Genomic DNA, 11,386 nt, shown 5'->3' on the forward strand with positions numbered 1-11,386 from the left:
GGTAGAGTATTCAACCCAAATTTATTGATTCGACACAAAGGGAAGCGAAAGAATATTCTCAAGTATTAGCACCTGAGTTGTCAATTCAACCACACCTGAAAGATTAGTGTCTGCAAGGAAAGTATCAGTAGCAAAGTGGTATGATAGCAACAGTGCCAGAAAATGGTCTATTGATGGCAGACTATTCCTAACTTGTTGTATCAATGGCGCGAGAAAAGTGTTGCAACAGGTAACAACAAAGTAGCAAGTAACAGCAATAGTGACAACAGTAGCAAGGAACAGAAGTAGTGAAAGCAAAGTAGCAAGTAACAGCAGTAGTGACAGCAGTAGTGACAGTAGTAGCAGCAAAGTAACATAGCAAGGACCAGTAGTAAAAGACTCGTAGGCAGTGCATCGGTGATGGATGATTATGCCGATGTGATTCATCATGTAACAGCTATAACATGGAGAGATATGTAACTAGCTCATGTTCGTCAATCTAATGTAGGCATGTATTCCGTATATAGTCATACGTGCTTAGGGAAAAGAACTTGCATGACATCTATTGTCCATGCCTCCCGTGGCAGCGGGGTCCTAATGGAAACGACGGGATATTAAGGTTCTCCTTTTTAATAAAGAACCGGACCAACGCATTAACACTTGGTGAATACATGAACTCCTCATACTGTGGTCATCTCCGGGAGTGGTTCCGGCTATTGTCACTACGGGGTTGCCGGGTCATAACACATAGTAGGTGACTACAACTTGCAAGATAGGATCTAAAACACACATATATTGGCGACAACATAATAGGTTCAGATCTGAAATCATGGCACTCAGGCCCTAGTGACAAGCATTAAGCATTGCAAAGTAGTAGCAACATAAATCTCAGAACATAGTGGATACTAGGGATCAATCCCCGTCAAAACTAACTCGATTACATCATAGATCTCATCCAACTCATCACCGTCCAGCAAGCCTACGATGAGATTACTCACGAACGGTGAAGAGCATCATGGAATTGGCGATGGAGGAAGGTTGATGATGACGATGGCGACGATTTCCCCTCTCCCGAGTCCAAAACGGATTCCAGATCTGCCCTCCAGATGAAGATCGGGAGGTGGCGACGCCTCCGTATCGTAAAACGCGATGAATCCTCCTCTCTCATTTTTTTCTGTGCGAAACGGAATATATAGAGCTGAGTTTGGAGGCGGTGGAGCCTCGTGGGCTCCACAAGCCTGGTTGGTGCGACCTGGGGGGTGGCTGCGGCTAGTGGGCTTGTGGCCCATTGGTTCACCCCCTCGAGTGGATCTTTGCGCAGGTATTTTTCATTAATTCCAGAAAAAATTCTCCGTAAATTTTCAGGTCATTCCGAGAACTTTTATTTCTGCACAAAAACAACAATATGGCAATTCTGCTGAAAACAAAGTTAGTCCGGGTTAGGTCCATTCAAATCATGCAAATTAGAGTCGAAAACAAGGGCAAAAGAGTTCGGAAAAGTAGATACGACGGAGACGTATCAACTCTCCGAAGCTTAAAACCTTGCTTGTCCTCAAGCAATTCAGTTGACAAAATGAAAGAGACAAAAGAAAAACTTTGACGAACTCTGTTTGATCTTGTTGTTGCAACTATGTCTAACTCACAACAAGAATTTCAGCAAGATCACAAGCAAACCACATAAGCAAATGACATCTATGTCTCACGGTAAACTCATATCAATGGCATAATCAGCTAGCGAGCAAATAATAATAAGTCTCAAACGTCAACACTTCAATCAAAACAATCATGAAGCAGTACGAACATATGGTATCTCGCTAGCTCTTTCTGAGACCACAAAACATAAATGCAGAGCACCTTCAAAGACCAAGGACTCACTAAACATTGTAATTCATGGTAAAGAAGATCCAGTCACAGTCATACTCAACACAGTTAAAAGCAAAGCATAATAATGACATAGGTGCTCTTTAAATGGTGCATTTTATAAGAGGAGGATGACTCGACAGGAACATAAATAGACAGGCCCTTCGCAGAGGGAAGCATTGATTTGGATAGGTGCCAGAGCTCAAGCTTTTAAAACAGAGATAATAATTTTGGGTGGCATGCTCTCATTGTCAACGCAATGACTAAGAGTTCTCAACATCTTCCACGCTACACATGCTATAGGCGGTTCCCAAACAGAAAAGTAAAGTTTTGACTCCCCCACCACCAATCAATCACACTCCACGGCTAGCCGAATCCTCGGGTACCGTCCATACCAACATCAACCCTGGGGGAGTTTTGACTCCCCCACCACCAATCAATCTTTTTGGGTTTTCTCAAACAAGACAGACACATGAAAATAAAACGAGAAAAAGAAAATAAACTAGCATGGATGATACAGTGGCAAAGTGTGAACACCGGCTAACAAGGTGAAAGCATAAGCAAGAACATAAAGTCGGTGAGAACACGTACTCCCCCAAGCTTAGGCTTTTGGCCTAAGTTGGTCTACTCCAAAGGAAGGTCCTGGCGAAACCCAAAATCATAATGGGGGTTATACAGGAGCGCTGCAGCCACTGCCTGAATAGCTGCCTCACGGAGACGAGCAACCTTAGCCTCCCTCTCATACTCCTCTGCCTCTCCTCTGGTTATGTAATATCTTCGTTTTACCTAAAAGTCAAAGAAGGAAGGAGCAGGAAGGGTAATATGGAAAATACGTTGCCGGTTAAATATCAATCGGTATAGGAGAGATTCGTCATCCCTCTCAAGGAACTAGTAGCGTGTCAAAGCGACGCGGTCAAGGAAAGCTGTATGGAGTGGGGGATCTCCTTCACGGATGGGTACTCCAAGGAAATTTGCTATGCGAGTGATATAGATCCCACCAAAGAAATCCCCTTCATTAGCATTCTTATTCAACCTCCTTGCTATTATAGCTCCCATGTTGAAACTTTTATCACCCGTTACTGCGCTCTTAAGGATACTAAGGTCGGATGCGCAGAGGTGACAATGCTCAATATTGCCATTAATGCATCTGCCTATGAAGAGGCAAAGTAATGCAAGGCAGGAAAATGAATACTCCCCATGGTAGCTTGCGTAATGTCTCTAGTTTCTCCAACAGTAATACTAGAGCAAAAATCTCTAACCGAAGATTTAGGAGGATCATTGAGGCTACCTCAAATAGGTATCTTGCAAATTCGATTGAAATCCTCTAAATCCATGGTATACAATTTGTCATAGAGATCAAAAAGTACCGATGTGTCACGGCCAACTAAAAATTTGAATCTACGAACAAAAGAGGCAGTGAGAGCAACATACTGTTCACATTTATCGGAGATTAATTCTTCGAGTCCGACGTTGCGAACAAGTGCATCAAACTCATCTTTGCAACTTGGCTCAATCATAAATTCATCAGAAGGCCATTCACATGGTTGTACCTGCGCGTCCCTTGGTTGGTAAGGATCGGGCTCTCGAATCGCAAGACGGGGACCTATCTTGCTTGAGGAACCACCATGAAAGTTTCTCCTGAACATCTTCCTTTTCTGAAATTTTCAGTGACCCAAAGGAAAAATGAACAAGGCTCAACTAAACTAGTAGAAACTACTCCCACAAGTGCCTAGAGGCCATATTACGCATCAAAACTACTTGGGACCAGCTAAAATTAGCATGCAAAGCTCAAGAACATGGTCACCAAGGCAGCAAAAATACGCGAAGTATAAGGCACTAGAGCAAAAACTAATTGGACCAATGGAGGAGTCACTTACCATGGAGTAATTCCCCCAAAACAGTTCGGAGAATGGTGCTTTGAGCAAAGAGATCGAAAATCCCAGCAAGAGGAGTAAGAACACGGGTTTGAGCTGCGAAACGATTTTTTTCTAGAGGTAGGAGAACCAGATGAGAGAAAGAATGAGTGGAGGGGGTGCATGTGGGCCCCACAAGCCTGGGTGGCGCGGCCAGGGGGGTGCCCGCGCCGTCAGGGCTTGTGGCCCACTGGTGCAGCCCCGAGACAAGCTCTTTGTCTCAGAATTTTTCAAAAATTCCAGAAAAAATCATACTTGATTTTCAGGACGTTCGGCGAACTTTTATTTTCGGGGTACTTTTCTACCAGACGCTAAAAGAGAAAACAGGGAAAACTAAACTAAATCTATCATTTTTCTTCTAGGCAACGGAAGGTGAAAGCTTGGAGCAGAGGTTTGTGACTCCTCGATTCATCCATCTCATGGTCATCGAAAGAAATCCGTCAATGAGGTTGATCAAGTCTCTTTGACAAACTTTTTCGAATCACAAAGAGAACGGAGAATTTTAGAATAGTCACTAGGTCACTTCAATGGGGATGTGTATCTCCGCAACAAGCAAATCATACTTCATCTTGACACAAGGTATATGGCTTTCAAAGCTCCCTATAAGAATCGATGAAGTTTTTTCGATAGCATTGATGCAGTGTACTCGATATTGTTTCTTCGGAAAGTGCACCGTATGCTCATTACCGTTGACATGGAAAGTGACATTGCCTTTAATCTATAACAGCCCCTGCGGTGTTTAAAAAGGGTCTTCCGAGGATGACCGCCATGCCATCGTCCTCGGGAATATCCAAGATAACAAAGTCTGTTAAGATAGTGACATTGGCAACCACAACAGGCACATCCTCGCAAATGCCGATAGGCAAAGCAGTTGATTTGTCGGCCATTTGTAGAGAGATTTTAGTGGGTGTCAACTTATCCAGTTCAAGTCTACGATAAAGAGAGAGAGGCATAACACTAACACCGGCTCCAAGATCGCATAACTCAGTTCTCACGTAGTTGTCTTTAATGGAGCAAGGTATAGCGGGCACACCAGGATCACCTAGTTTCTTAGGAGTTCCACCCTTGAAGGTATAGTTAGCAAGCATGGTGGAAATCTCAACCTCAGGTATCCTCCTCTTATTAATCACAATATCCTTCATGTACTTAGCATACGGAGACATTTTGAGCATATCTGTCAAACGCATTTGCAGAAAGACAGGTCTGATCATTTCAACGAATCGCTCAAAATCCTCATCATCCTTTTTCTTGGATGGTTTGGGAGGAAAGGGCATAGGTTTCTGAACCCATGGCTCCCTTTCTTTACCATGCTTCCTGGCAGCGAAGTCATTCTTATCGTATCTTCTATTCTTAGGCTGTGGGTTATCAAGATCAACAGGTTCAATCTCCACATCCTTATCATTGCTAGGTTGAGCATCAACATGAACATCACTATTGATATCATCATTAGGCTCATGTTCATCACCAGAGTGTGTTTCAGCATCAGAAACAGAGGCATCGTTTGGACTCTCAGGTATAGCAGCAACAGGGTTCCTAGCGTAAAGGTTCCTATCATCTTTCTTCTTCATTCTAGGATGACTAGGTGCATCAGTGCTAACTCCTTGAGAATCTTGTTCAATTCTCTTCGGATGACCCTTAGGATACAAGGGTTCCTGGGTCGTTCTACTGCCTCTAGTGACGACTCTAACGGAATTGTCATTCAACTCATTGAGCATGTCATTTTGAGCTTTAAGTACTTGTTCTACCTGAGTAGTAACCATAGAGGCATGTTTACTCAGAAGCTTAAGATCATTGACATTTGTGTCCACACAAGCACTTAAATGACTAAGCATACGAGCATTCTGTTCCAATTGTCTGCTAACATAATCATTGAAACTGTTGTTTGGCAACAAAGTTATCAAATTTATCCATGCGTAAGCTAGCAGGTTTGTCAAAAGGAATATCACTCTCATCAAACCTACGCAGAGAATTTACTTCTACTACCTGTATCGGGTTATCGTGACCATGGATCTCTTCGATAGGTGGTAGATTTTTGACATCTTCAGATTTAATACCTCTCTCTCGCATACATTTCTTGGCTTCTTGCATATCTTCAGGACTGAGGAATAGAATACATGTTTTCTTCGGAGTTGTCTTAGGAGGTGGTTCGGGAATAGTCCAAGCATTCTCATTGCGCAAGATGTTATTCAGTAGAATCACAACTTGTTCTACAGTTCGTTCCCTAAAAACACAACTGGCACAACTATCTAGGTGGTCTTTGGAAGCATCGGTAAGTCCATTATAGAAGATATCAAGTATTTCATTCTTCTCAAGAGGGTGATCAGGCAAAGCATTCAGTAGCTGGATGAGCCTCCCCCAAGCTTGTCGGAGACTCTCTTCTTCAGCTTGACCAAAGTTGTATATTTCCTGCAAGGCAGCTTGCTTCTTATGGCCAGGGAAATATTTTTCAGAGAAGTAGTAGACCATATCCTGGGGGCTACGCACACAACCAGGAGCAAGAGAGGTGAACCAAGTCTTAGCATCATCCTTTAGCGAGAAAGGAAACAGCTTGAGGATGTAGTAGTGGCGCATCTTTTCCTCACTAGTGAATAGGGTGGCTCTATCGTGCAGTTTGCTAAGATGGGCTACAACCATTTCAGACTCATAACCGTGAAAAGGATCAGATTCGACCAGAGTGATTAACTCAGGATCGACAGAGAATTCATAATCCTTATCGGCCACAAAGATAGGCGAAGTAGAAAATTCGGGTCGTATTTCATCCTAGCGGTGAGAGATTTTTCTTTCCACTTGAGCAGTAATTTCCCAACATCATAGCTATCCTTACACGCAAGAAAGTCCTCAGCTATCTCTCAGTCCATAACATAACGTTCAGGCATAACACGCAATTCAAGCATAGTAGCAGGTTCTACTTCAATAGTATCAGCAGTTTCGGAAGTATCATCACATCTAGCAGCAACTCTAGCAATTTGTGCATCAAGGAATGCACCTAGTGGCAAAGCAGTATCAGGCATAGCATCATCAGGCATAGTATCAAGCATAGCATCATCAGGCATAGCATCAAGCATAGAATCATCACGCAAAGCAGTACCAAGCATAGCATCATCAAGCACAGGCGACATATCAAGATTTCTAGCAGGAGGTGATGTCGCAAACTTACTCATAACTGAAGGTGAATCAAGTGCAGAGCTAGATGGCAGTTCCTTACCTGTCCTTGTAGTGGAAGGCAAGACTTAAGTTCTCGGATCTATCGGATTCCTCATAGTGACCAACAGACGTCAATCCCAAGTGACTCAGAGAATATAGATGTGCTTCCCCGGCAACTGCGCCAGAAAATAGTCTTGATAACCCACAAGTGTAGGGGATCGCAACAGTTTTCGAGGGTAGAGTATTCAACCCAAATTTATTGATTCGACACAAAGGGAAGCGAAAGAATATTCTCAAGTATTAGCAGCTGAGTTGTCAATTCAACCACACCTGAAAGATTAGTGTCTGCAAGCAAAGTATCAGTAGCAAAGTGGTATGATAGCAACGGTGCCAGAAAAAGGTCTGTTGACGGCAGACTATTCCTAACTTGTTGTATCAATGGCGCCAGAAAAGTATTGCAGCAGGTAACAGCAAAGTAGCAAGTAACGGTAATAGCGATAGCAGTAGCAAGGAACAGCAGTAGTGACAGCAAAGTAGCAAGTAACAACAGTAGTGACAACAGCAGCAAGTAACAGCAGTAGTGACAGCAGTAGCGGCAAAGTAATGTAGCAAGGACCAGTAGTAAAAGACTCGTAGGCAGTGGATCGGTGATGGATGATTATGTCGGATGTGATTCATCCTATAATAGCTATAACACGGAGAGATATGTAACTAGCTCCCGTTCGTCAATCTAATGTAGGCATGTCTTCCGTATGTAGTCATACATGCTTAGGGAAAAGAACTTGCATGACATCTATTGTCCATACCTCCCGTGGCAGCGGGGTCCTAATGGAAACTACGGGATATCAAGGTTCTCCTTTTAATAAAGAACAGGACCAACGCATTAACACTTGGTGAATACATGAACTCCTCATACTATGGTCATCTCCGGGAGTGGTTCCGGCTATTGTCACTTCGGGGTTGCCGGGTCATAACACATAGTAGGTGACTACAACTTGCAAGATAGGATCTAAAACACACATATATTGGCGACAACATAATAGGTTCAGATCTGAAATCATGGCACTCAGGCCCTAGTGACAAGCATTAAGCATTGCAAAGTAGTAGCAACATAAATCTCAGAACATAGTGGATACTAGGGATCAATCCCCGTCAAAACTAACTCGATTACATCATAGATCTCATCCAACTCATCACCGTCCAGCAAGCCTACGATGAGATTACTCACGAACGGTGAAGAGCATCATGGAATTGGCGATGGAGGAAGGTTGATGATGATGATGGCGACAATTTCCCCTCTCCGGAGCCCAGAACGGACTCCAGATCAGCTCTCTAGATGAAGAACAGGAGGTGGCGCCGCCTCCGTATCATAAAACGCGATGAATCCTTCACTCTGATTTTTTTCCGGGCGAAACAGATTATTAGAGCTGAGTTTGGAGGCGGTGGAGCCTCGTGGGCTCCACAAGCCTGATTGGTGCGGCCTGGGGGGTGGCCGCGGCCAGTGGGATTGTGGCCCACTGGTTCACCCCCTCCGGTGGATCTTTGCGCAGTTATTTTTCATTAATTCCAGAAAAATTCTCCGTAAATTTTCAGGTCATTCCGAGAACTTTTATTTCTGCACAAAAACAACACCATGTCAACTCTGCTGAAAACAGCGTTAGTCCGGGTTAGTTCCATTCAAATCATGCAAATTAGAGTCCAAAACAAGGGCAAAAGAGTTCGGAAAAGTAGATACGACGGAGACGTATCAGTCACCCCCAATGTCGCCCTCTTCCTCCACTACTTCACTCCCCGAATCCAAAAGGGAGATGCCCTCTCTGGTTTCCTTGCTTGGATCCCTAGGACCAAGGAGATTTACATAGATGGAACCTACCGCGAGAAGTGGGAGGAGTGGCACGGGAGGTGGTGCTGGCTTGTGGTGGATGATACCAAGGCTTTGTGCGTGCCCCGAACCGCCAATGTATCGCGCGGCAATGGCTGGGGTGATCTCAATCCTGAAGACGGGATGCTCTCGATCGCCACCACCAGGATCCTACGCCTTTGGACTGCCGGGCTCACGACCGAGATGGTGGTCGCGGATTTTCTTGGCCGGCGCATCGCCCCTTTGCAGAACAAGGGGAGGCCATCCTGGGACTACAATAACGCGGCAGAGATCATGAGGCTGCGTCCTGGGCTGAACGGCAACCCAACGTTCCTACAGCACGCAGACGTCTGCCAGAAGTTGTTCAAGTCTGACGAGAAGTTCAAGATAGCGGCAGGTATTGTCCCTCTATGCAACAACTCCGTCGTGAGCTCTATCATTGCCATGATGCCGGTGTGCAACGTCCACGGCCTTGACCCAACTTGGACTAAGCCTAGCACAGAGCAGGCGCTGCATTTCTTTAACAACACGATGGAGATCGCCATCCGAGAAGAGGCGCACGTCTACCGCCCCACCCTTGATGGTTTAGTGGCGTATATCGCCATCAGGGTCGAAGAGATGACTCTTGCCGTGGTGGTTGGCAGCGTCGGCTTCGTGGGGGAGTTTAGTGAAGATAGCACGGTGCCGTAGGAAACGCTTGCTGGGCCAGAGGAAGTTTTCTGGGAGCACAACGGTGCTACTGCCAGGGGCCCTTCTGATGAGGATATAACCGATGAGGAGCCGCCCGAGAAACCCCCGGCCCCTAAGAGGAAACGTGTCCTCTGGAAGGCTGCCTCCGGTGCCACAGGCCAGCAGCCTCCTGCCGCAGCCAAGCGCCGCAGGTCTATCCCTCCACCTCCTCCTGTGAGCACTATGGCTGAGGTCGAATTTGACCTCTCTGCCTTTGACTCGGAAGAGGAAGAAGAGTAAGGGCCGTGTCGCATCCTTTAATTTGTGCTTCGCTGATTTTGTTTGGTCTGCTCATCTTGCTCCGTCTCCTCTCTACAGGGATCCGGAGCCACTGGTCCAGAAGTCCTCGAAGAAGGCGAAGGTCTCGACGGGCGATGAGCCCCCGGCAAGCACCTAACGTGTGCCGGAGGTAACCTTCACCAGCCCGGAGCCCAACTCGCAACGGAGCCCTCAACGCAGCCCCCAGCGTGGATCCTCTACCCATTCCCATTGGCGAGCGCTGGGACAATTATCTTTACTACTGACATCGTCCGGCTTACAGAGGAGGAACGACAGCGAGACGAGCCATCAGAGGCTGCCCCTAATGTGTTGCCTCCATCATCCACGCCGCCCAGGGATGGATCTTCGACAAGTTTTACTGTTAACGAGACCACCCTTGCCGAGGATGATCCGGTAGGCGCAAGGGCCGGCATCCCTACACCAGCAAGCAACGTTGTCGGGGAAGAAGCGACCAACTCCTGGCGGCCTGGCACACGTAAGCTCCTTGCCTGAGAGCACTTGTTATTTTATCTTCATCTTTTTTGTCTTCTTGAACTTCTATATTATTCTTATCTTGTTCTCCCTCTTCTAGCTCTTAGATCCACCTTTGATGGAGGACATGGACGCCGACTTCGTCATCGAGGAGATCGCCAAGGGTGCTTCCACCGAGGACGACAAGGTTGCCACTGGTGAGACAGCCAAGGATGCCCAGGAGGAGGCCGCCAAGGCTGCACAGGAAGAGGCCGCCGAGGAGGTAGGGGAGAGGACCGATGAGGAGCCCAATGGTTGTACTGACGACATTCTTGCCGCAGGAGCACCAGGTGCTACGCCAATTACTGAGCCCTCGGCTGCCAGGGGGGCTGATGCGGAGGATGAACCGCCAACACCGAAGCCTACCTCTCCATCCAGGTACCTCGAAGCTGGCCAGCAGCAGTTCGTCAGCATGCCAGGGGCAATCAGCACTAGGGAGCCCGTCGAAGGAGAAAACTTTGATGGGGAAATCAGCACTGCCACCGGGCTCAAGGTCGTTGGTGACTCAGGAGCTGACAGTATCATGCCTAAGGAAGAGCAAATTCTCCACGCCATGGGCGATAACTTCCGCCAGCTCCAGGCGCTATACCTCGCTCAAAAGGAGAAGCTGGACGTCCGGCAAGCGACTGTCGACACTGCCGAGGCAAGCTTCGAGAAGCGCTTCGAGGAGACCCATCCTTGGTTCTCCGAAGCCCATCAAGAGCTGCATGCTAGCCGGGCGCGGCTGAACGAGAAGCGGGACGAGCTCCTCCTAAAGCAATCTTATGTGGAGCAGGTGCAGGAGGAGGCCTCGAAGCAGACTGCCGCAGAGGAGGCCCGCTTGAGGCAGCTCCGCGTCGTGGTCAATGCTCAGGAAGAAGACCTCGTCACCAGCGAGGGGGCACTCACCTACAAGCTTCGTCGTAAGGATGAAGAAGTGAAGAGGCTCGTCGCGCAGCGAACCCAAGAGCTCGATCGGAAGCACCAGAAGGCCCTCGATCACACCGGCAAGCTGAAGACTGCCACCGACGCTGCCGCTGCCGCACATGCCGCCAAGGACGATCTTGTCGGCAAGGTGGCAAGGCTGGAGATGGACCTCGAAGGCTTCGACAAGGAGATCTCTACGCTCTGG

The sequence above is a fragment of the Hordeum vulgare genome, chromosome 3H (genome assembly GCF_904849725.1).
Source record: "Hordeum vulgare subsp. vulgare chromosome 3H, MorexV3_pseudomolecules_assembly, whole genome shotgun sequence".
NCBI lineage: Eukaryota > Viridiplantae > Streptophyta > Magnoliopsida > Poales > Poaceae > Hordeum > Hordeum vulgare.